Here is a 25,834-nt window from a genome sequence, read left to right on the forward strand (position 1 = left end):
CAGAGGGACAAGGACAGGTTGGAGAAACTGGCCAACGGGAATGTCATGAAGTTCAATGAAATGAAACCTGAAGTTCTGCACCAGGGGAGGAATTATTCCATATGCCATCACAGGTTGGGACCTGCCAGGCTGGAAAGCAGCACTCCAGAAAAGGACTTCAGGGTCCTGATGGACAGTCTGATCATGAGCAAGCTCTTGGTGTGGTGTTGTGGCAAAGAAGCCTCATAGCCTTTTGGGCTACATACAAGAGAATGTTGCCGGTAGGGTTGAGAGTGATGACCCTTGCTCTCTACTTGGCCCTGGTGAGACACATTAGGAGTGCTGTGGCCAGACCTGGGTTCCTCAGTACAAGAGAGACGTGAGCATCCTGCAGCAAGTCCAGCAAAGAGCCACAAAGCTATTGAGGGCCTGGAGCATCTGATACAGGAGGAGAGGCTGAGAAATTTGGGGCAGTTTAGCTTTAATCTTGAGAGGTGAAAGCACAGGAAAGACCTTATTAATCTTGTGTATGTGTGTCAGCGAGTATAAGTAGATGGAGCCAGACTCTCCTCAGTGATGCCTAATGATGGGACAAGAAGCAAGATTTCACTTTAGGACTCTCCTCTTTTTTCTGAAAAGGAAACAATTAATAAAATCTGGAGACTTGTCAGTTTTGCAATGTTCAGGGCTGAAGTAAGATCACTAATGTCTGTCTTTTGGAGAGTGAAGGAGTCAAGGAATTCTTAACTACAAAGCTTAACATTAATTTTACATTTTCAGTTGTTAAGTTAAAATACTAAATTAATACCAGACAGAAATACTAGAGCATAGTATTTATTAGTGTTATCTATTGAATAAGACTATGAATACATATTTTTAAATAAATGCTTGATCAGATACCAGTATTAAAAGTAGCACTTTGCAGTCTGAACTGTACTCCAAGGTTGACAAAAAGTGTGACTGAGTATAGGGGTCAATTTTCCTTCCCAAGGGCAATGAGAAGCATCTTAGGGGAAAAAAAAAAAAGTCTCTAAAGTCCTGGTAGGATTTACATTTTTTAAAATTTATTTTTAAAGTTCAGATTTTTTTTTATGCCTGATAATTGATGCTTTTCAGTGTTATGTGATGAAGTAGTCAAAAGTTATCTATGTTGCCTTTGCAGAAACTGTGGTTCTTTTAACAGATAGAAAATCTCTAATACTTCTAACATTTTACTTCTATTTATTTTGTGTGGTTACTGCTGTGCTTTTGATACTTACCTCTTTATAATTTCTGGTAACTACTAGATATACATGAAGCATCACTTTACAAGTAATTGTTTACCATTCTATGGTGTTTTCAAGTTTTTGGGGTCCATGAAACTGCTTCACACACAGTTGCTGACCACTGGCCCTGGCCTGGGAGCTGTTGATTTGCAATGAACAGTGAAAATCAAAATGTCGGGGCAGCTGACCTCTGCCCTGTACCCACTTTGTACTTTTGACTCTTGTATCATCTCTTGTGCCAAGGCTGTATTCGTCTTATTTCCTTACATGTTTGTATATTGACAAAAGATCTGGAAATCCTTTGAGTTGCCTGTTGGGTGTTGATATCACCAGGGCTGTAGGTGAGCGGCGCTGAGGACGAGCGGCAGTGCCTGGCACCTTCTGTGTTCCGCGTGTCTGCACCGAGGGGAGGGGTGCAGCCTGGCTCGCTGTGAGGTGGTGTGAGGCTGGCAGCAGGGTGCCTGCCTGTGGCAGCCCCGTGGGTGTTGTGTGCGGGCTGTGGCCCGGGCAGGCTGCTGGTGGCCGGTCCCCACAGGCGGGACAGGCGGCTGCTGCCAGGGCAGGCCTCAGGAGGCACCTTCTTTCCGTCTGCTCCTGTCCCGGTTTGGCTGCGGGATTGCAGCCTTGCCAGGGGTGCTCTGGCCTGTGGGGGTGGGGTGACTGGTGAGTCCCTGATGGGAAGGGGTCCTACAGCCAGGCAAACTGGGACACCAGCCTCCTGTGGCAGTGCATCGAGCAGTGCTGCTCTGCGGCCTTCAAACGGCTTAAAATGGTCATCACGCAAGGGTGTAATTATCTCTGGTTAGCTTGTGTGTGCTTCTTAACTGCTTGAGCGTTAACTGAGGCAGTAGAGGTCACTTACAGGAACTGGATGAACTAACTGGGGGTTCAGTGGCCAAGCAGAGGGAGCTGTGGGTTGGGGTGGCCTTGCTGGGTCTCGTGGTTCATGGACTCCATGCTGTGCTTTACGCTGTGTCCTACTGAGCTTTACGTTCTTGCTGATGGCATGTCAGCAAGTTGTGAAAACAGGTCTTCTTAATGCTGTCTTTTTATCTCTGCTGCTTGGATTCTGTTGTATAAACCCCAGAAAAATTTGTTGCTCATTGTGCCCAGCCTGTAAATCTTCCTTGCACGTGTGAGTGACAACAAACAGGAGATAACTTGTTTTTGGATTTCTTTTCTTTCAGGGGTGGAGGGTTTTAAAAAAGTGTTTACAAATGTATCACTTGTGATGAGAAAGACAGACAATAATAGACATTGATTTCAAAAAGCACAAGATTTCCAGTCATTCTGACTACCTCCCAAATGGCCAGCTGCCAGCATCTGTGTCTTTTGAATTTAGCATCTTGAGTGCAACTGTTTTTATAAATGCTGTGACATAAAGCTACTGTTTCTAATGCTTTGTTGTTTGGGTTTTTTAAGGTTGTCTGGACTGGTATCCCCTAGAACTTTAAAGATCAGATTTTGACCACTTTTATTAGAGGCCAAGGCCCATTGGAGGCCACTGAGGACATGTTGCAGGTCACTTGCCAGGGCACACACAGTGTGCGATCAACTGAAGGTTTTTTGAAGACGTAGTTAGCACCTGATAAGGATATGCATGTACGTAGTTAAATGTTTTAGCTGTTACACCATCTCTAGAGGGGTAAAAATGCAACTCAACAGAAACATTACTGAACTGGGAGCTGCATCCTCCATTGATCTGCCTTGAGACCTCAATTAAATTTTTCTTTCCCCAGCCTGACAAGGCTATTGAGCTTTTCCAAGAGGCAGGGAGTTGGTCAGTCTGGTGCTAGCCACAACGTGGCCTCAAATTCCCTCTTCCCATGCAATTCTAGTACTTGCCTGGTGTGCGAGTGTGGTAATAAACCTTGTGACAAATGCTCCTTATGTAGAGAACTTTATAAACTTGTATGGAGAAGCTTTCTCTCAAATATTAATTTAAGAAAAAAGTGACTCCCTGTTCCTCTTCTGGCTTTTTTGCCTGTTGGGAGCATATGTAGATGCAAGTAAAGTATGAGCCATCCATTTTCCACTTGCTAAACTTCGGTGCAGGCCAGGTCTGGGAGGCTGTGCAGAATCTTGGTTCCTTTTTCAGCTAAAACGATGTGCTATGATTCAGGTCTGTAAGAAGTGTTTTCAAAAATAAGCAGTAAACTTCGTGTTTACATGCTTACTGTGAGGCTTGCAGTATGTGGATGCTGAGTGATTTCTTTGTAACACTGTTGCTTTTATAGGTACTTTTTCCTCCCTGCTGCACAGAAAGTTTTTTCTTTTTTTTTTTTTTTTTTTTTTTTTTTTTCCCCTCTGTGGCTCTGCCCAACGTTTTAAGTAGCCGTGGGATGGTCATTTTTTTTAGGTCTTTCAGTCCTTCTCTAAAGCTTTTGAATTTGCAAGGATAACTTCTATTTGTAAGAGTTAGAGTGCCACAGAATGTTTTTGCTCTAGATGCTAGAATGTTACAGAACTTTTGAAAGTAAAAATTATAAATAAAAATTAATGCCAAGGAAAGAAAAAATTGAAACTTCATTCCATATAATTTAAGTGAAATAAGTATACAAGTTGAATGTGGATATAAACAAAAAGATTGGGCTGTGTTATTATTTCTCACTCACTGATATGAAGTACTTGTAAAAACCAATGAGGTGGCTAGTGAAACAAGACAAAAATGCCCTCTGCTGCTGATGAAACTGTTCAGATCATGGGCTTCATTTGATTTAACTTCATTTTTGGAAAGGAATTATGGTATATTTCCTTGTGAGGAAAACTTGCAATGATTTTATACTGAAGTTTTGCTAAATGGTTTCTAAGCCATCTAAACATTGTCATTCAGCCAAGCAAGTCTAGCCTGAAAGAAACAATGTTGATAGATATTTGGAGATAGAAATTGATGATATTAATAATTTATCCTGTTTTTTTAAGTGCCATTTCAGTTCTTTTGAACAAATTATATACATATGCAGTTTTTTCTTAATTTAATATGCACATACACAAACAGTCTGTTTTATCTACCTGTGCTGTTAGTATCTTGCTATATAAAGTTCTAATATTTTTAATTGCATTGCTATTATAAAGTTTTATGGTGAGGTTACCTAGTGTTCAAAAACTTTCAATATATTTTCAAAACTTCCTGTTTTTATAAAGTATTTTAAAATTTCATTTACAGGTGATGATACCTTTTTTCCATTTTAAGCAAAGTTGGGTTGCAGGAGTCTGTATTGCCACTCTGGATTAGTGGTTTAAACTAACCTTTAAATTTGCCTTTTTCCCTGTTGCCAATAACTTTGTGTGAATGGAGGGCTTTGATTATATCTATTTGCATTGGCTCTGTTCTGCCCAGAGTATGTCTGCAATGAATTTATGGCAGTTGAATATATGACACTGGTAACTGAAGACTAAGCATTTGAGAAATGTAAAAAATGAAATCTGTTATTCCAAAACAAACATTAGGACAATTAAGTGATGCAGTGAAGCATTCTTATGTTAAAGAAAGATTTAGCAGATTGATATCTTCTGAAGATATTCTCTGTGAACTTGATGGTAAGATAATTTAATTGCTTGAGGGAATATAAACTGGGATCCAGTGAACTGTTGGCAGGGTAATTAAACCAGAAGCTGTTATGAGGTGGTTCCTGTGCAGAACATTGCACTGCACTACAAAAGCCATGATGAGTGACAGGTTAGTTGCTTGATGATGGTAAAATCTGTGTTTAAAATAATATCTGCATGTGTGTAATACATATATTTAAATAACAAATATGAATTTGTGTGGAATTCAAATGAAGTATAAAGATGCATGTCATCCTTACTGTGATATGGAAGAACTTGGTTTCATTGTGATCTATTTCAAAGAACAGTAGACTTGCTCTCCCTGTTATCTGAATTCGTAAGTGTATCCATGGGTTAGAAGTGCTGTAGGGTGGTGAAATATTAAATTACATTAAATGGCCTTTGTTTATATGCCATTAGAGCAATTAAAATAGCAACAATTTAAAGAGACTAGATATGGAATACAATTTTAAAGTATTGTTTTATATAGTGGAAAAGAATCTTGGTACATTTTTTTTTTTTTAGTAAAACAAACATAAATGCTGTTTTTCCTTAGTAAATTTACTTCTGGAGCATGTGTAAAATAGTGGATAAGACAAAATCTGTTTCTAATCTATTCCATATGCAGAAACAGGAATAAATTTGATCAAATCTTTACTCCTTTAAAAGCGATTCTTTTTTGAAATATGGACGTAGCCTGTAGAATTTTCTTTTCTCCCTGTATGTGGAAGATACTGCCCTCACTGGAGTCCAGAATACATGAATTCTCAATGTGTGTGAAATTTTTGTAATGCACTGAGCAGTTGAACATGTAAGGGTGTTTTCTGGGTTGCTTAGCAGCAGTCAGGTTTTTTTACTTTAAGTGGCCTTCAATGACATCTTTAGATTGTTCGGAGATTTGGCAAGAAATAAAGTCATTCCAGTGTTTGAAACATGAGGAATCATTTAAGCTGTGAAAAAAGTAGGGAAGCAGGGTCAGCTTATTGTAAAGTTTTGTTTGTATTGAAACATTTAGCAAACTTTCTATTCTCTGTTCTTGTAAATGTTTGGGAGAAATGAGTGTTAGAGTATTTTGTTGGATGTTAAATACAGTTTTAGGTGACTCGCCATCTAAAAGATGCAAACTTTGAGTACAGATCCATTGTGTCTGAATTTGAAATTGGAATATATCTAGTTTGAAGTATATTTTCTGGATTTATATAGAGAGCTTAGTATTGTTAATGGGGTTTTGAGCTAAGAATATAATTAAAACCAACTGAAAAGTAAAATTATTTAATATACTTTTTTCCTCATGGGATATCAAATGCCTATTTAGAAGAATATTTTAATTGGGTGGGTCTGCTATATCGCTGCAGAGCCTGTGTTGGCATTGCGTTCCAGTCTGGTTTGAATAGCCAGCAGAGAGTTGGAGGCTGGTTTTAATGAGTGTTAAAGGGTTACATGCTGTCAGCTTGATGCTGCAGCTCCCTGCTGAGTTAGGGTGCTTTTGGTGTCTCTTCCCCACTGCCTCCTTTCCACGTCGCGCAGGTTGGCGTGTTCACCCTCCGAGCGGAGGGGTGGCTTGTGTCTGGGAACGTGCTGCTGGAGCGAGCACGGCGTTGGAGAAATGAGTGGCTGAGTTAAAGGAAAGATTTAGAAAGCTGCTTGTGCAGGTTAGCCAGACCAGAGTTTTAGTAGAAGGGTGGAGAGGCCAAGTTTTTCAGACGGATAGGAAAGTTTTTTTTTTAGAGTGGGAAATCTTGGGACCCAGGAGGCAAACATAGACATGACTGAGAGAGTTGTAGAAGTCCGGTAGCTCTGGATGTGCACAGGGAAGTTCTCGCTGTACATGTCCCGGCAGCCAGACATGCTGTCCTGAGAGGAGCTGCTCTTGGCGCTTCTGTTCAGCTTCTCTTCTGCTCTCTTTCTGTTGGTATTGTTTCATCAGAGAAGAGGAGGAGAAACCACTCACCAGCTCTGTTCTGCCTCTTTCCAGAAGTGTGGTGAATCAAGAACAGTTGGTGCACGTTCAGGTTGTTTGCAGCTGGTACACAGATTTGGGGCTGTTGCTGCTTCATGCAAGCAAGAACAGGCTAAAGGCAGGCATGGGCAGCTGGAAACCTGCAGATGTCAGATTCAGCTTTCTTCCCTCCTCTCCTACCTTGTCCTTTCAGGGCACACAGAGCTTTGGGGAACACTTATATTTTACTGTAGGATTTGTTGTGAATACTTTTCTACTTACCCATCCAGGCTTGCCTTCTTTCTATGTGATGTGTTGGGTAGGGAGATGCAATGAGTATGTCAGAAGAGAGCTGCTGCAGTTGATGCCTCTGCTTTACTGAAAAGGTGGCACTGGGGTATGGTGCCTTTACTTTTTGCAGAGTTAAAGCAAATTCAGATGCCTCGGTACATATTTTCTTCTTTGTTAAAGATTTAAACTGGAGGAACACAATGTAGAGCTGCTGGTTGTGCACCAGTTATCGTTGGTTTGCGTCGTTCTAATCTAAAGAGGAAACCAACAACCATAAATTCTGTAATCTTCTAGATAATGCTAGAGACTTTAAGCTCTTTACTTTGAGTAAAGCTAAGTATTCACTTTGTAAGGTATTTGTCTTGTGCTGTTTTACTGATCATCCTAATATATTGTAAGTTATTTTAAAATAATTTGGAGAATATACATATTTTTAAGGTAGATGAGTTTTCCAGGTAGCCTGATGGCAATGGTGAAGATACAGACAGAGCTGCTTGTTCTGAAGCACTTTCAAGTCTTTAGTATTTAGCATTGTGTTGTAATTTATCCCTTCTTGCATCATTTGGACTGCAGGTCCAGACTAGTATTTTAGTAGCTTCTTTTGCTCAAACACAGACTGTTTTGTGACTTTGTCAGGAACTAGTTAATTAGTGGAAAGTAGAGTTTGGCAGCTGTCTGAGCATCCACACTGACTGTATTGGAGATTGGTACTTGAGCTAGCACTCTGATGCTGCTTCTAGCAATGTGAGTAGTGTTTTCTTCTCTGGATAAACCTCTCACAGTGGGTTCATGCAGGCACTGCTAGGGCTGGTAAACATATCACTGTAACAGCTTAGGCAACAGAAGCCAATTTGTTGTTGTCTAAAGCAAAATGTTTCCTCTGGCACCTGAGGTTTGGTGATTATTTTTCAGCAAGTTACAGAAAAGATTTGTATCAATTTCTGCAAATTGGTTTTGCCAAGGCTGTGGGTTGATAGTAGCCAAGCTGTCTCATGATTTCAGGGTAGAAGCTTACAGCTGAAAAGTATTTTATGGTTAAAACCAGTTGAGCTGTAACAGGAAACCTGTGCTCAACCAAAATCAAAATAAAATAGAAGAATGCAAACCGGAAATGTTGCTTTTTTTGGCAGTCTTAATAATAATGTCTTATGAACTCTAGAAATGGAGTAGACCATACAAGCTTTCACCTCTGATAATTCGAGATTTTTTTTTTTATTATTATGTATGATTGAGATGTGCAGAGACTTACAGAATCTTGTGAGCTTTCTGGATTTTTATTCTGGCCACTGCAATGTTATTTTCTCTATGTCAAGTCAGCTTTAGGATCTTTGGTGTGTCTATGGAAATAGATTAATTTATAAACTTAACATGCTTGTCTTTGCAGAAGAATCTACTAGTCTCCATACAACTTAATTAGTCCTAATTATCTGCACTGCCTCTGTTTTTAGTAATGTGCAAAAAAAGCAAACAACCGCCAAATTCTGTGTTAGAGTGACAGCTGAAATATTTGCAGTAGCATTGGTAAAATCAGTGTAAAGGGAGAAGTTTAAAAGTGTGAATTGTTAGTCATTGTTTGCAACTTAGAGAAAACTACTGTCATGTTTATCTCAAGAACAGGTGGTAGGAGAAATTATTTTTCTTACATAAAGTAACTGTATGAAGAGTGAAGATTGGAGTTGCATCTGATGTGTTGTACTTGTGCTATTCCATACAGGTGATGGTTACACTCTTACAATATTTTGAGCTCAACAATAAGTAGCACTGATTCTCTTTACAGTGTGGCAAAATAAAGTAAGTATGTCTATGTGTATTTTTTTTCTGTTAGGATACCTGGATTTCATATCATAGGATATGATATTCTAAATCTTGGGTTTGCATTTCTGACTTTATCTAGACCTAAGTTTTGTTTTCAACTGCAAAAGTAGACTTGATATAAAATCAAGCTGAGAAACTGGTAAGGTTCCTACAGATTAATTGCAACTCTAGAAGACCCAGTCAAATGAAGTCAATAGTAGGAGGCTTTGCTTGATACTTACTGTGTGTGGGTTGAGTGTTTGCCATTTTTCTGGAGAAGGCATAATGTAGTTTTATGCTATCCTAAAGTGGACACTTCCACTTTAGGGAGGATTTTCCTGAATTCAAAATGCTCATTTTCACTGGCGTCCATTGCCTGTGCCACGTGAGAGCAGAACTGAGTTCTCTGTGGTGACTTGTCCTTATCCTTTCTCAGTGCCTTTGTGATTTAAGATTGCCAAGTGAGGGCTCCTTTAAGACTTCAAGAGCTAGTTCTATGCAAATACCTCCTGTCTGGAAGTGGAAGTTTCCAGTATGATGCATTTACAAGAAAGCTCTACTAGTATAACTTACAGTATTATTAACCTTCTTCCTCTTCAAGTGCAGTCTTCTGCAGCCCTGAGATACTGTTTACTCTGCTTAAAGACTCATGAAACATGAACTTTCCAAACATTCAACAGAAGAACTAGAGCAGCAAGCTCTCATTTTTCCCTTCTGCTTAGCTTTAAAGCTAATCCATTTTAACTGCACAAAGAATGTACTTTTTCTGTTAGGTGGTTTGCACTGCACAAAGCTATAGTTCATGTTGTGGAACATCTTGAAGTCTATATTATTGTAATACAAGAGGTATGTTAGGAATGTTTTGTGGACAATTTATTTTTTGCCACAGAGCTTTCTCTATCCTGGCTTTGGATAGCAAAGGCTGTAATTCCTTATTTTCTGATGCATTCTGAGGCATTTCCTGATGCAAGGGCTCCATGATCTATCCCGTCCTCGCTGTCTAAGGAAAAAAATAAAAAAGTAGGATTGGCAATTGTAGCTAAGATGTATATCCTTAAGTTTCCCATTTTCAGCTGGTGGCACACCCCTGCTTTTTGGGTTTTTTAGCTCCCGAGTGACTCAGTGGCAATATTCAGCATTACTCTGGGCTTTGCGTAGTTCTTAAAACCTGTGAGAATATGGACCTGGCTTTCTCTCTCCTCAGTCACTGTGTGGGAATAAGAAAGCTGAGGTAGAGGCGAAGGGCTCAGTATGTGGAGAAGAACACAGAATTTAAGAAGGTGGTCATTGGAGATGTTTTTTTCCTAAATGTTATGAGAAGAAGCATTAGAGGATAAAGTTAACTTGCAGATCTTCCTAGAAGTGTAAATCAGACCCAGTATGAGAGAGTTAATTTGTGAGGGCTTGATAAATCCTATAAGTAATGGAGGACTTAAAAATTTCAGATTTTCTGTAATTGTGATACTTGCCTGTATGCATCATAATTTGGTGTTGGAAAATCAATCTGGCTTAAAATAGTCATGAGAAATAAAGTGAGACTGAGTTGCAGTATGTCTACCTTTTAGATAAGCTCCATACTTCTTAATAGGGTTTTTATATTTCTGCTCTTCACTGTTTATAATTTCTTGTATTATTCTCTTAATACAGACTTCAATGGAGAGTGAAAACCTAAAACAAATTTTTAGTGTTTTTTTTTTAGTTACATATGATTAGGAACTATAGCAAATAGTTGTTTTGAGGTTTTTATTTAAAATCAACTGCTAACAGGTATATATAAATACAAAACTGAGATGCTCTGGGCTAAGTCACAAAGGTGCTATTGGATTTTTACTCTCCCAACAAAACTGAGTACTGGAGGTTTGGTTTATCGTTCATTCTGCTGAACATAAAATGCTGATATTGTTCCTTTTTGGCTGAAGACAAATTACTGCAAGCAAACTTATAGGCTTTTTTTCTTTTTTTTAGTTGATGGGTAACTTGTCTCTGTCACAGAAGCATGACTGCAGTACATGCTTATGTCTGGGAATGCTGACTTTGGGCTGCTTCATCCTGTTCTCAAGTGGACTTTATTTCTTTGGGAAGGTTTGCAGTTCAAACACCCTTGCCTGTTTTTAACAAAAGTGTTGTTCAGTTAGATACTATGCATGTACAGTGTTCTTGTTTTCCCATGTCAACTACAGATATGACTATTTTAAATTAAAAATAATTTATTTGTATAATTGAAAATAATTTATATGATACTTGCTTATGTTTTACGTTGTATAAATTGCAGTTAGGTACTTCCCAGGAGCAAACATGGCTTCATAAATAGAGTAGTCCTTTTTCTCATATTATGTACCTTTAACATTCTTAGCTAGCATTTCTCTCAAAAACAATCTTGTAGTGCTTCCCAACTATGGCAATTTGCTGTGCTTCTTTTTAAAATACTTTTGGATAATGTAATTCCTTTTGCCATGCTTACTTGATGTTAAGTTGATGTTTTAGGCTAGTTATTTCTTGGCCTATTTTAAAATAACTGTATTGAGACTTCTGTAGCTGTTAAATAAAAGCATTATTTCCTCTAGCTAGCAGTCTAACATTATCTGCTGCCAGGGCAATCTAATCTTTGTATATTCTTGGATAATACTTGGGTATGTTTGGGTTTTTATGAAAAAACTGGCCATGATTTTGGTTTTGTTCGCTATCAAGTCCTCAGAGTGACATTATGCTCCTTGATTATAAAATAGATCTTAAAACAATGGTAAGGCTTTTGTACTATATCAGCTCAGCTTCAATAGTTAGATCTGGATGTGTGCTTTCATTATTTCAGTTAATTAGGAATATTCCAAAGAGTACAAATTAGCAGGTTACAGGGCAAATGCCAAGGTTCTAAAGTAGACTTGATTTCTTTCCTATTGGTTCACTGACATTCTTTCCAAATTAGTGAGATTTCCATGTCACTTAGAAAGAGACTGTTTTAGCCAAAACTTTACACAGGCATGAAACACATGGACAATATTTATAAAAACTGCTATGCTTTGCAAGTACAACATGTTGAGAGATGTTACACAATGTTTGGTCCATAGTGTTTTATGGTAAATGGAAACATCATTCTGTGTATGCTGATAAAGAATTACAATTTTTGTATTTGTCACTCTGTTTCTTAAAATCTGCTGTAATTTGAAAGATCAATAAGCCTTATCAGTTACTTTGCAGTATATTGTAGGCTGAGTATTTTTTAGAGGAGTGTTGTATGCTGCCTGAGTAAGGTACTTGAGACTCTGTAAGCTTTTTGCTTTAGTACTGAATGTGCATTCAAAAGCAAATGTAAACAGGCTTTAAGGACACTGTGCTGGTAAATGTCAGGTTGGTGGATGTTAAATGCTTGGAATTATGCTTACCATCATTTCATCATTAATCGTGAAGTGCCTTGCATTGATCTGCAGGCAAGAATGGCAATTCGAAATATTAAGTCATGTTAGAAGTAATTGATGTGTGTATTTATATAGTGAAACTTTCTGCTACAGATTAGGTTTTGATTAACTTTACTATTTCTCCTGTGTGCAAGTTACCTTATTACTGTGTAAACACTGAAAAAGGAGTCGATGCTTGACATAACGCAGAAGAAAAAATATATTAAGTGAACTTTTACTGAAAGGATCTATGTTAAGTAAAGCTGAGCTGAAAAGGAAAAAGTTATCCTTGAAAACAACATTACATTAAATCAGCTGCACTAACATCTTGCTGCTTAATACTGGTTTTGTTTGCAAAAATGCAGTATTTCTTGTGCTAAAGCTCCCACACAGGAACTGGAGGCAGAAGTAGGCCAAATATTAGTTCTTTACTCTTATCGTTTGTTTTTCTAGATTTTGGCAGAAATCGCACATTCTTTGTTGTAATTTTTCACTTCCCAACACTTGACATTTTATATCCTTTAAGTTTACAAGTTTCTTTCCAGTTTATTTTGCATGAACTTAAAGGGTTTTGGTATTGTATCAGCTCTTCTAAGCAGGACTTTATTGAGTCTTAAAAGTGGAAGAGAGACCTTTAATTTCAGAAAAACTCAAGGTTGCTAGATAAATGAGTTGCATAACTCAGAATTACAGTTGTCTAACCACAAAACAATGCTTTCTTGTTTACTTGTGGTCATGAATTTAGCTTAAGCATTTCCTGCGCTGTGTCACAAGGTTGTATAAATGCAGTTTTGTAGCATTTCTTGGGCTTATATATTCCTTGTAAGCAACAAAGAAATAGCTTTTTGTCCATAAAAGTAGAAATTAGTGAGCAGGGGGCTAGATACCACTCTTTCAGATCGTATACTGTAGGCAATGATTTGTTTGCCTGTGAAAACAGAGGAGTCTTATGATTTGAGTAACATGTTTTGGACCTGTTTGTGTAGGCAACATAACTGCAAAACAAGTCTCTGCTTCCTGGCTGTTTCTTAAACACTTTGCTGAGTTTAATAACATTTGAATAAGAGGCTCACCAGTTCACAAAGGCTGGCTTTCAATTCTTGTACATGCACATAAGTGATGTTTGTTTAGAATTAGCCCGATACCTGGAGCAGTTATGCCATATTTCCTTTGTCTGCTCAAACCTATTAGAGATTTCAGTTGTCTGCAGGATTGCTTCCTGAATACTAAAAAGTGCCAATGAAGTTTTTTCCCTTCTTGCAAGTGTAGCAGTTCCAAGGTGTTCCTGGGACTTTGCAGTCTCTCAGGAGAATTTCAGCTGCCCTTTGGCAGGACTTTAAGACACGCATCCTTAAATTTACCATTTTCAGGTGGTGGCACACCCCTGTTGTGTTGTTGTGGGGTTGTTTTTGACATTTTGTTGGGGGTTTTTTTGTGTGTTTTTTGTTTGTTTTGGTTTTGTTTTGTTTTTTCCTCCTGGATGACTTAGTGGCAATATTAAGCATCACTCTAAGCTTTGAGTAGTTTGTTGGGGTTTTTTGTATAGTTCTGGAGAAGAGAACTGTGGAAAGGGACCCGGAGGGCTTGGTGAATAACAGGCTCAACATGAGTGAACAGTGTTCTGTAACAGCAAAGCAAGCCACCAGGATGCTGGGCTGCAACAACAAGGGCATCGCCAGCAAAGATCAAGAAGTCGTCATCCTGCTCTACTCAGTGCTTGTTAGACCTCACCTGGAATATTGTGTTCAGTTTTGGTCCCTGCTCTACTAAAAGGATGTGGACAGGCTGGACAGGGTCCAGAGAAGGGCCACAAGGATGATGAGAGGACTGGAAGACCTGTCATATGAGGAGAGGCTGAGAGAATTGGGTTTGTTCAACCTTGAGAAGATAAGGCTCTTAGGGAGACCCAATTACCGTGTTCCAGTACTTAATGGGTGGCTACCAAGAAGATGGAGGCTCTCTATTCACAAGGAGTCACATGAACAATACAAGGGGTAATGGGCACATTTTGTTCCTGGGGAGATTCTGATTGGACACAAGAGATTAATTTTTTGCCATGAGGGCAATCAAACATTGAAATAGTCTCCCAAGGGAAGTAGGAGATTCTCCCACATTGGAGTTAGCCAATGCTGAGCTTGACAGGGTGCTGAGCTTTGTCTTATGAACTGGAAAGGTTGGACCAGATAATCCTTGAGGTCCTTTCCAACCTGGCATTCTGTGATTCTTACAAACCTGTGAGAATACTGACCTGGCTTTCTCTGCTCTGAATCACTGTGAGTGAATAAGAGCAGAATTAAATTCTAAGAGGAAGAACCATTAGAGGGGAAAGTGAACTTGCATATCTTCCCAGAGGTGTAAATCAGACCCAGTATCAAAAAGACTTATTTTGTGAGAGCTTGGTAAATCCCAGAGGAACCAATGGAGAACTTTGTATTTCTATACAGCTTCCATGTAGCCAGGGTACATAATAATAAGAAATATTGACTTGAGCATGTTTGTGGATATGAAAGTGTGGCCCCAAACTACATGTGGGGTTTGATGCTTGAGCTATGGCATGTTAATATATTTTTATTTCTTCAAGTACTGCAAAATTTGCAACGTTGGCTAATTTCTGTTGTCTTGAGATCAGCCTAAATTTGGGAGGAGTCCTCACATGAAGATGGCTAACAGCCTTTATCAGTGCTTCAAGGTGAATGGGGTAGTTAAAACTTCTCATCAGTTTTTCACCATCCGTAGTCTCAGGGATGTGTGCTTGGAGATGGTGTTCAACTTCAAAAATAACTTTGTGGTCTTTCTGTTGGATGAGCATCAATAGCACTGAGCTATTTGCATATATACCATTGTACATTCTGCCAAATAAGATTTTGTTTTGTTGTTTGGTTTTTGTTTTGTTGGGTTTTTTTACCTTTGGGTGACTAACTTACCGACTCTTTCATTTGACTGTCTGTAATACACAGCATGAGCTCAACTTGATAATACATGAACTATCGTGCATTCTCAGGAAGTACTTGGTTCCAAGGCAGTTTGGGCAAGCTGGTGGATTTATAGCACCTAGGACTGCAAAGCATTAAACTGAGCAGTTCTCAATGAAACTGTAATGAATATGTTACTTTGCTGCTTGCTTGCGTAACTTGATATTCTGCTTTTATATGGCACCCTTAGTTAGGTTGGCAAGAATACTTAGGTTTTCTGAAATCATATTTAGTAAAATGAGTGCAGTATGCGACTTGTTAGTTTTTTCCCACAATGTAAAAGTTTTCTCCTCCTGTCCTTCAGCACTTCATTGTAGAGAAAATATTGTAGTTTTCCTGTAGTTATTGATGAAAAATTACCTAGAAATAGTTGGTGAAAGAATGTAATTATCATTCACCTGAAGTTTACAAGGATTTGCTGCCACCCTGCAACATTTTTTAGAAGATTTAGTTTGAAAAATGTGTTGGTAATAAGATATTCTAGCAGTATAAGTGCAGAATTTCTTGTGGAGCTGCACCTTTTTGTCCAAAAAGTGGCTTTCTCCTGGTGCCAGTTTGGAACATTTTTTTTCTGGTTGTATGTGTGTCTGCTGTATCTCAATCCATGTTTATATCTGTAGTGTTGCCTTAGTGAAGAAGGAGGTAGGATTTCCCAAATGGAATAATTTAACATAGGAGATAAAACTAATTGTTTTAATTTATTTTTGTCTGACTAAAATTGGAATGCATTTGCTTGCCCTAAGCTAACTGTCCTCTTTTCTGCTAAAAAGTCCACAATGCTAAAATAAAAGCTAGTTAATTGCTTAGCCAGCTTAATGCAGTCCACATCTTCTAACACGGCATGATTTGAGCCCCTGTGGATGCTAGGCTGCCAGCTAAATTTTACTGTTGCAATGTAAATCAGTGCAGACTTTTATCTTGCTGTGAACTGTATCTAGCAATCCTAATTATACAACACAACATTCTTTTCTCACTCTGTCTATTTGTATGTTTTTATATATAACTATATGCATAAACAGAAAAATTGAATGCCTTGGCAGCTGTATACAGCAATTGCATTTTTTAATGTGGGGACTGTTCATAAGAAAAATATCATGAGGGTGTTGAAAATGTGGACATAAAAACAGCTGTGAAAATACATCTTTTTCACCTTTACCAGAAGGGTCTAGACTTTTGTTGTGCTTTGATCTTCTTACCTAAACAATTACTTCATTTCCTCCAGTTTCTTAAAATTAGAAAGATCTTGGTGTTGTGATTCAACTTTAGTTTGGTGAAGTAACTCATATTGCTGTGTTTTTGTGCTGATACAGAATTTGGATTCCTTGCTAGCTAATGTATGGGAAAATGGGTGACAAATTAGTGCACGCTTTATTGTGGTGATACCCAGGCACCAAGTTCAGAGCTAGGTAAGTTTCTCGTTTCCTCTATCTCCACCCTTTGGAGCGACCCATGCCACACTTTCTTCTTTACTCAGCTACTTTTGAGCTTCCACGTTATTTTGGTTGTTCTATATATCACAATGCACAGGTCTAATTGCATTTAATTTTGACTGAAGCAGATTACCTTGTTTTATTCAAATGTTAACTAGATTAGGGCAGTATCTATGAACAAGCCAAACTGGGACAATTTCTCTTCTGTCTTTAAAGCTGGGAACAGTACAAATGGAGATCTGCAATGCATTGCTGTAAGTTGAGTTACGTGTTAAAAATGTGAATTTTACCTTCTGGGTTAAAGTACAAGGTTTCATGTTTTCTCCATTTCTTTAAAATACCTAAATACGTCAATGACTTGCCTCAGTGTTTATGCATGCATTTATTTCCATGTGTTAATATTTTGTTTTTCTTCTTGGCTTTTATAACTTTCTGTCCTTTGTCACTTTATACTAGTTTATAGCCAATTATGCTTTTTATGAAGTACATAAGTAGGTTTACATTTTTCTGCGTATAAATTTAGACTTGCATTTTTTCATTCAGAAGGAGTAAAAGGTACGAGAAGGATCCGATTTAGTTTTACCAAATACTCTAAGCAGCAACTGATATCAAGTGGTCACTGTTTCAGTAGTAGTGTCAGTAGTGTAACATATAATAAATTAAATCTGGAGGAATGACTCACAATCTTCCCTAAACTGGAAATCAGTTATTCTAAATTTAACACCCTTCTTATAGAATTCCTTTATAGTCTTATGGTGTACATCTTAGAACTAAAATATGCTAAAAATAAGACTGAATTGGATTTGATCAATACTTGAAATATCAAAGAAGGCATTTTATGCTTCTGTATGAGATGGAATTTCATAGGCTTGCCATATATATATTTGATAATTAATATAACTTCTTTTCATTATGCTGATTACATGTAGTTCAATAGGTACTGAATGCTTGAGCTGAGAACTAAATGCTTTGTAAGGGGACTGGAGATGTGAAGCAAAAAGAATAAAAGGATCTGTGAATGGTATCTGGTAAAGAATTTACATCTGAGGTGATCCATCTGTTTTCAAACCGATTAACACAAAGTAGAAAAAAAGGGAGATATTCAGAAGGTTAAGGGGAAAAATGATGCCAAACAGCCTGCATGTGTGGATTTCTATGTGTTGTCTTTTTCATATGAGGTGTCACCAGCTCTGTAGACGTGCAGAAACTGAAGCTCAGATGCCTTAAAAAAGGATTAATTATGTGTATCCTTTAAAAACTCTGAGGCTGTTGGATTTTTATTCTGATAGAGAGAGAAGTGAAAAGAGTTTTTTGGACAGAAAAAGGGAACTGTTTGTGTTTTGTTCTCCAAATATTCCAGCTTCATCCAGGAAGATGGAAAGTGTGGGATTGCTTGGTTTTTAGAAAAGGGAGAGACCTCCTAATTATAGGTAATGGTTTTTGTCCCTATTTGTATATATTTGCAGAATTTTGTTCAGTATCGTGATTCCAGATACACAAAGTGTCTTATTACTGTTTGAAGAGGCTTTTTTTCCCTTGTAGCTCAGTATGTAACCTGTGTTGCAACAGACTTAAACTGGTTTCCTGTATGAAGCTTTGTCTTTTGACTTGATCTTGGCTTCTCTCCTGTAACTCCACATCTGTGAATGAGTCATAACAAGTACGGCCATCAGAAAAATATTGTGTACGTTTTTATCCAAGTCTGTAGGGGTTTTGTTTCTAATTTTTTTACAGCCTTGCTACATTCTTTCCTCCCATGTAATGAATCATACAGTATCTGTGCGCATACCTGACAAGAAGAGTGGTTATGCATAGAGAGAAAGTTGAATGCTAAACAAATATTAAGAATATCCCCAGCCATCAATCTTTTGAGAGCAGAGCTTTTGTATTTGGCAGTTATCCTCTGTCAGCCCCTGGGGCACTTCTGATATTATGATTTTCTTTCTCCCTGTAAACAAGCAAGTTCTGTTAAATGGATAATCTGGCTTGGGGGCAGAGTTGGATCTGTTGGGTACTGGCAGCAAGAGGGGTTCTGGCTCCTGAGGCACTTGAGGGCTTTTTTTGAGTCTTTACAGTATCCAGTGACTCAATAAAGCAGCCCCACTGCAGAGTGTTTTTAAGAAAAATGCCAAGCTTTACATCTCTCACATCTCTTACCCTTCCATGAATGTTTTGGCTCATTTCCGGATGTGTGTCAATGTGGTGGTAGCTCAGTCAGCTGTCTTGTCCTTTCTGGAGAGTTTATGGTGGCTAGGCTGCAGGGAAGTGAAAAAATGTCAGATAGGTCTTTGTCTTCCATCTTTTCCTCTCTCAACATATCTTCCTAGATGAACAACAGTCCCCAAATTCAGTGGGTTAAGTGCATGTCAGCTCATACACTAATAACAATAAGGAGGTTAACTGAGGTAAGCAAGATAAGATCAAAGTGAGGTTGGAATGGCTAAACTCTTCCACGTTGTTTTGATCTCTTCCCGTATGTCAGGGAGTACACATATAGTACTGGAAAAGTGAGTTGCTGGCAGAAATAGCTTTTCATTTCAGGGATGAAAAGTATTTTATAACAGCAGCAGGTCATATGGGATATTGGTGAGATTTTCCTACAGCTGCTAGAGCAGCCTTTCTCAAGGTAACTCCTCCAAAACTATCTCTCTTTGGATCGTGGGTCAAGGGAATTGATATTATCTGAACTATGTTTAATGTGGGAGAGCTGGCTTGCTGACTTCATGCCTGGCCGCTGACTGCTTCTGTCTGTTTTGTTCCTACAAAGGATTTGGAACAAATCAATACATTGTGAAAATTGTTTCTGGCCAGCCTATCATTTTGACACCTTCCTGAAAAGCTGAAATGCACTAAAGGCCCATTTGAAGGACAGGAGGCAGTTTACTAACTGCTTCAATAAAATAGCTAAAGCTAAACCACCTTGTCTTTCCTTTTAGTAGAGGTGACACTTCTTGGGATGTGACTCTACTTTGCATCTTTCTGTAGGGCAGCTTGGCCAAGGAGTACAGGAAGACTGAAGTCACAGATGCTTTATTCCTCTATGTTTAGGTAGCAAAAATGTTTTATGACCCTTAGGATGATTCATTCTCTTACGGTTTTGGTACTGTATCAAACATTATAAAGAATGTTTTTCTCAAAATGGGGGAAATACTAGGGTGAGCTGGAGTGCATGAATATACTTAATACAATGCTTTAATCAGATTTCACTCATGCTCATGGTTCTTAGTAAAGTCTCATTGTAATTGACAGTGTTTGATAGTTTATCATAAAAAGTGATTACCAGTAGCTCAGATACAAGTTCTTTCTGTCTTAAGAGAAACTAGAAATAAGTTATTAAACTCAGCTACTACAGTCTTTAGATGCTGAAAAGTTGTCTTCATCCATTGATTAAAATGGAAGAAAAATTTTGCTTCTAATTAAGACAATCTGATGTTAGTCATCTGGGAATCTTTTGATGAAAAATTAGCAAGAATCAGGTTTCTGTTCTGGAAAAGAAACCTCTTCAAAAAGCAAAGAAAACCTCAGTTTGATTATGGCAATTACTTTTTCTAACTTTGTGTAGTATAGCAGGAACTTCATCAGTGTTGTTTAAGTTCTGGTGATCAGACAAGAAATTATTAATTAGAAGTTTTAAAATGTAATTTATGAATACTTACAGTAATGCACTGACTCTTCTTGTTTCAGAAAACATCCAGTAGCTTTTATGACCAGCAGCTCACTTTTTGGGATGCCCCATCTTAAATTTTTCTTCATTAGAATTCCTAGCTCCTTCCTACAGCCTGGCAGCTGGCTATACTTTCTGCCTGGATATTCTCCTAGAGTTTATCAATACAGTTAAAGTGCTTACAGACTTGAAATGGAATCTTTGCATTAGCTTGAGACTTTTAAAAGCAAACTGTTAAGTAAAGTCATATTTTTTTTTTTCTTTTTTAGTCATTGACAAGGATTAAGAAGGGTTTTTTGAAGAAAAGTGTAGGATATGGAGAGGCTTCCAAGGAGACTCTTTACTCTTTGGTTTATGAGGTTATGGTTGAGCAACTGAGTATTCTGAGGGAATAGAGGCTTTGGTTTCAACCTGGGTTTTGACAGTGAGAAAGAGAAAGTTGAGAACAGACTCTCAAAATGCTAGCATGAAACTATAGAATTTTGTGTGAAGGAAGACGAAGCTGAAAACTTCACTGAGAATCATCAGGTAGCATATCTGCTAGAGGAAACAGCAATAGTCCTTGAACGCATCTGAAGGATGTTGTAGGAGACTTCCAGGAATGTTTTACCCAGTGAGCTAAAGCACAGAGTAGAACTGACTTGCCCAGTTTTTGGGATAGACTGTCAGTAATAATTTTTGCTTTTCTGCCTCTTTCTGATCTGTGATTGCAGTTCTACCATAGCAATCCTAATCAAGGTGAGAAGGGGAAAATTTCTGTGCTGGGATTTCCATGTATAGGGAAAGAGAAGCAAAGAAATGGAGATGACACAGTTTGGAGCTTTTAAGTGAACAAGTGTCGATCTGAGGCAGCTAATAGAGTAGTTTTAATCAGGTAATGCAGTGCTGACAGCTAGTTAGTTTTCCTGGCAGGAAGCAAAGCATTCACTTCATTATCTTCATTGAGATCCTAAATCTTTTGCCATGCCCTCAACTGTGCTCCATGTCACATAAGGAAGTGTTCTGTGGTTGTGTGGATGAGCTCAGACCCATGTGTGCCTTTCAAAGGAGAGATTTCTAAAAAGGAAAAAGGGGCTCCCAAAGCAACCCCGGCTTCACAGCCTGCTTTCAAGCTGTGACTTGGCTAAAAAAATAAATAAACAGACTTTCTCTATGCAGAGACTTGGCAGAAAGCTTTTTCCCTAGAGATAAATTTGATTTGCAAAATTAGAAAAATCTGTCGTTAGATATCTAAAATTTACAGTTATGTATTAGATTATTGGTTCTGGATAGACCTTTATAGTTATGTAATCCTAAAAATATTGATTCAGGGGAGGGGGGGAATTGACAAGTCAAGTGGCTTTCAGTGAAACTCAATTGTTATTTTTTTGGGGTGGTTTTTATCATTTTTTTATGATGCTATTAGTCTCCAAATTCATGGAGTCCTTACAGAAACAGGAAGCAAATCTCTAAGAATATTTAATCAAAATTAGATAGATTTTTGGTCTTTGGAGTATGTTTTTTTTTTTTTTTTCATCCATTCTTTCTTGGTAATGTATGCAGAGGTAGCAGAAGTCAGCAGTTTGTTTTAAGCTTTCCCTCTTTTTCTGCATTGTTGTTTTCATCCATCATTTGCAATGATTAAATAAACAGTTTGAATTTCGGTTGCTGGATGGTTTTAGTTATTTGCCAACAATCTTAACTTTAATACAGTATGTAGAGGGGGAAATGGTTATTGAAAATTAAATATTCTAATAAGTGAATATGCCTTAATAGTCTTCATGATTCTGTATCTGAGATGAAATAGGGGCTTAAGGGCAGAATAAAGAATACAAATGTCTTACTGCTCGTGTTTACACGTGCATTCATGTGACTTAAACCTTGATCCAAGGATGCTCATCCATTTAGCATGTGGTCTGAGAAGAGGACATAGATGCTGGATTTCCAGGGGGCTCATAGACACCGTGTTTCAACAGCAGGGTAAAAGTATCCTGTACTCAGTTTGCTTTTTTCCCAGAATTAGTTATGTCTGTCAGAAGTTATAGCACATCTGGCCTCTTTATGGATTACTTAGTAGCTTGGGTATCAAGTTCCTTCTAACAGAAGGAGATACACTGGAACCTACCCAAAAATGTCCAGATATTTAACAGTCTATTTGTTGTAGTCTACTGAACATACTGAAATTCTTACAATTCTTTTTTGGCTCCTCGACCAGAGGATGAATGCTGCCATAGAAACGGTTTTAATTTGGCTCATGGATATCTCTTTTGTCTGCTTTGTTGAAAAATTTCCTCCCCTAACTTTTTCAGTACAAGGTTACACATTTTCACCTTCAGCTCAAGAGTCCTTTTGTCACACAATATGTAGACATTGGGTAATTTTTGTAATATCCCAGATATCGTGTAGTTCCTGACTGGACAAATTTGTCACCATGCTGTTTGGACCAGGCATATTTTTGCTAGGTTTTTTTAGTGGTTAAATGTGCCAGTAACTTCTTGACTATTTTGGTGTTTGTTTTGCTTTGCTCACCCCCCCTTTCTGATACCTCCAGTTGACCCTGTGGCTCTGTTCTGACCTGTCTGCAGTGAGCATCCTTGAAAACTAAAGGTTGCTATATATGATAATTGAAGGAAGTTGAAATGCCCACTTTTCATTAATTGCTTCTTGAAAACTTGGTTGTATTTATGAAGCCACTTGGGACCTAAATTACTGAGATTTGAGGATGTACGTTTCGGGTTACTTAATGAAATTGATTATAATAAAAATTAGACTGAGTAGAATGTGATACTACTGAAAAGCCAATAGAAAAATAGTATTGAAGACAGTTTGTTATGCACATTTCTTAGTTATTTAGGCTGTGCTACTTTTCTTGCCAGGCTCCTTTATTTTACCTGAGTTGTGTCTCTATCGAACTTCTTCGTTCCTAAGCTGAAAATGAGACTATCTTTGTAAATGCAAGAAAAATGGAAACTTACTTTGCTTGCATTTCAAGAAATTCAGTTTAAGGTCAGGTTTTTTCTTTAACAATGTGTGCTCTATCCTTTTGTTCCTAGAGGCATCTTTTCAGCAATTTGGGTAAATTTTATGGCCATTAGTGTGGAATTCTTTATCTTGGCTTGATATAGGCAAGCTTACAGAGTATGTATGATTTGGTGTCTGACTCTGCACAGGAAAACATATTTTTTCTGTCAGGTAGTTTCTGGTTCAATGAAAAAAAAATTGGTTGCATTTTTTTATGCGTGATAACCAGCTTGGTAACTCCTGAGAAATAGTTCAGACTTTCAATAGCTGTCCATTTAAATTAAAAAATAATAAAAAACAACCCAGCTATATGACTAGTGTGTTTTCATGGTATTTTCAGAAAAAATCAAATCTGAACATGAGAACAGTCTCAACATAAGTGTTACAAATTCTTTCTCATTCAGGGGATAGGAAAGGTAAAGGATAATTGATTACTTACCTTCAGCTATATTAATGTACAGTTTCTTGAAGTCCTGTTGATTTGTTTTGCTAAAAGTAGTGTAGTATTTAGTCATCTCTCCTGTTATAATGTTTTGATGTGAGGAATGGTTTTGTTTCATCATAGCTGAAGCCTGAAGAGCAAAACATGCTTTTACGTTCTCTTAGAAATGTAGTTTTTCAGTGCAGATAGAAGTAGTTTAGGTGCTAATCAACATGAAGGCAAATTCACAAATGTGTATTGAATTGTTTTCAGTAACAGTTTCAAGACTTTAGGAAATGAGACACAAAGCTGATGTGAGATATACAATGTTGCAGTAATTCGTTTAAACATGACTTAAGCGGTGTATCTTGGGTTCAGTTCATGTAGAATATGCCCTGTATTGTCATAATTTTTTTTTCATAATTAAAATAATATTTAAAGTAGAAGTTGAAATTCACTTTTCTATGTGAACTTAGAAGAAATTACAGTTGGGCTTTTTTATGATTTGGTGATTAAGTAGACAAATGGTGTACTTCATGGGTGCCATAATAGTTAACACCTGTTTCAACTTTTTAATATTTATATTGGATGGAACCTTGGCAATCCAATATGTCTTGAAAAGCAAAAACCTAATATAAAATGTTTCATGGTATGGAAGAAATTATAATAAACAGAGTACAGCTTAAAATACAAAATGCTTATTATGCACATTTACATAGCCTTTCGTCTGTATTCCTGAAACTAATGTTACCATTTTGTGTAAAAATAATCCTAGTTTTTGTCAAGTCAGTTAAGTGATGATTCAATACCATAAAATAAATACTGTTTCTAAGAAAGCAGTATTTTTTGAGTAGCAGAGGTTGGCAGATTTGAATCAGTTTGTCAGTCAGAAAGTCAGCACACTGTATTAATTACTGTTTGCTTTGTGGCTTTTTTCAAATCTGCTTTGGGGACAGGGAGCATTGGCAGAAGAAGGTGGATTGGTCTCCTAAGGCAGGTAACCAGGCATGGTGTTCCAGCGCTCATCTGGAAATCTTGTCAAAGCACTGATGCTTCCCTATTCCTCATTAGAGACACTTTCAAGCACTTGTCATCACACACATTTAGTTGAGTTCAAGGAGTACTTTCATTGACTTGGTAGCACTTTTGCAGTAAAAAGTGCTGCTAGAAAGCTAACTGCTCTTCTGATTGGGTCATATTTGCATGGCCTGGTCCTGCTCGTGGAGGAGCCTGTGGTTCTGAAAACATATAAAAAGATACTTATTTTTGCTACTGATTCTTGAAGCTTTGGTGCCCGAACACTTTCAGCTGGCCTAGGCCAGAGCTGCCAGCAAAGTGAGCCCCAAAGATCTCCTTCCCTCTGCCATTCCCAGCTAAGTAAGACCAGGAGGCTATTCCAGTAAATGCTACTTTTTCTACCAAGTATGAAGTTAGACCTGGTGTCTGTTATGGCTGCACAGAAAATCCTGCCATCAAAAAAAGGAGAGCAGCACAAGGCAGAAATGAGCAGGGAAGGCATTTTTCTTTTGGTGACTGAAAGCATTCTTGTAAAACAAAAGTCCGTATTTCACAAGTAGCTTCTTGGACTTGTCCTTTAGAAACCATTCTCACAACTGAGCATAGTGAGGTCCTAGGGACCTGCGTCTGTAGAAAGAAAGCTCTAAAATTGGTTTCTAACCATCATGCGATGTGGAATTAAGTAAGCCATTAACTAACTGACCTGCACTTTCTAGCATAATATATCCTAGGTCAGGTTTAGTGATGCTAACTTTAGTACTAGGCAGTACTGTCACTTTTTAATGTTGTTTGATACTGGCATAGTGTTTTGAAGTCACCAGTTTTGTTTGCCAAGTCAGAAAGTGCAGAACTCTGCCTGTTAAAATCTGAAAGCTTATTTAAAATTTAGTGACATGGGCTACATTGTGCCTTTCATGCAGCATACGTACAGCACTGCCTGTCCACTCAAGCCTCCCACCTAAAGCTTGTTCTCTTGCATGCTTGAAAATTTTGAAATTTACTGCTTTTTGATGGAAACTTGGTTTCATATTAAAATTTTAATTAATATTAGTAAGATTACTAAAATAATCCGCCAGGGTACATTTGTCAAATGTAAATTTTGGGATCTTCTCACTATGAAA

The 25,834-nt window shown here is 37.8% G+C and overlaps 1 protein-coding gene across 2 annotated transcripts in view; it reads left to right on the forward strand.

The window, feature by feature from the left end:
- Positions 1-25,834, forward strand: part of BICC1 (BicC family RNA binding protein 1) — a 108,022-nt gene that overhangs the window by 8,478 nt on the left and 73,710 nt on the right. The gene's annotated exons all lie outside the window — the stretch shown is intronic.

Source organism: Apus apus, chromosome 4 (genome assembly GCF_020740795.1).
Source record: "Apus apus isolate bApuApu2 chromosome 4, bApuApu2.pri.cur, whole genome shotgun sequence".
NCBI lineage: Eukaryota > Metazoa > Chordata > Aves > Apodiformes > Apodidae > Apus > Apus apus.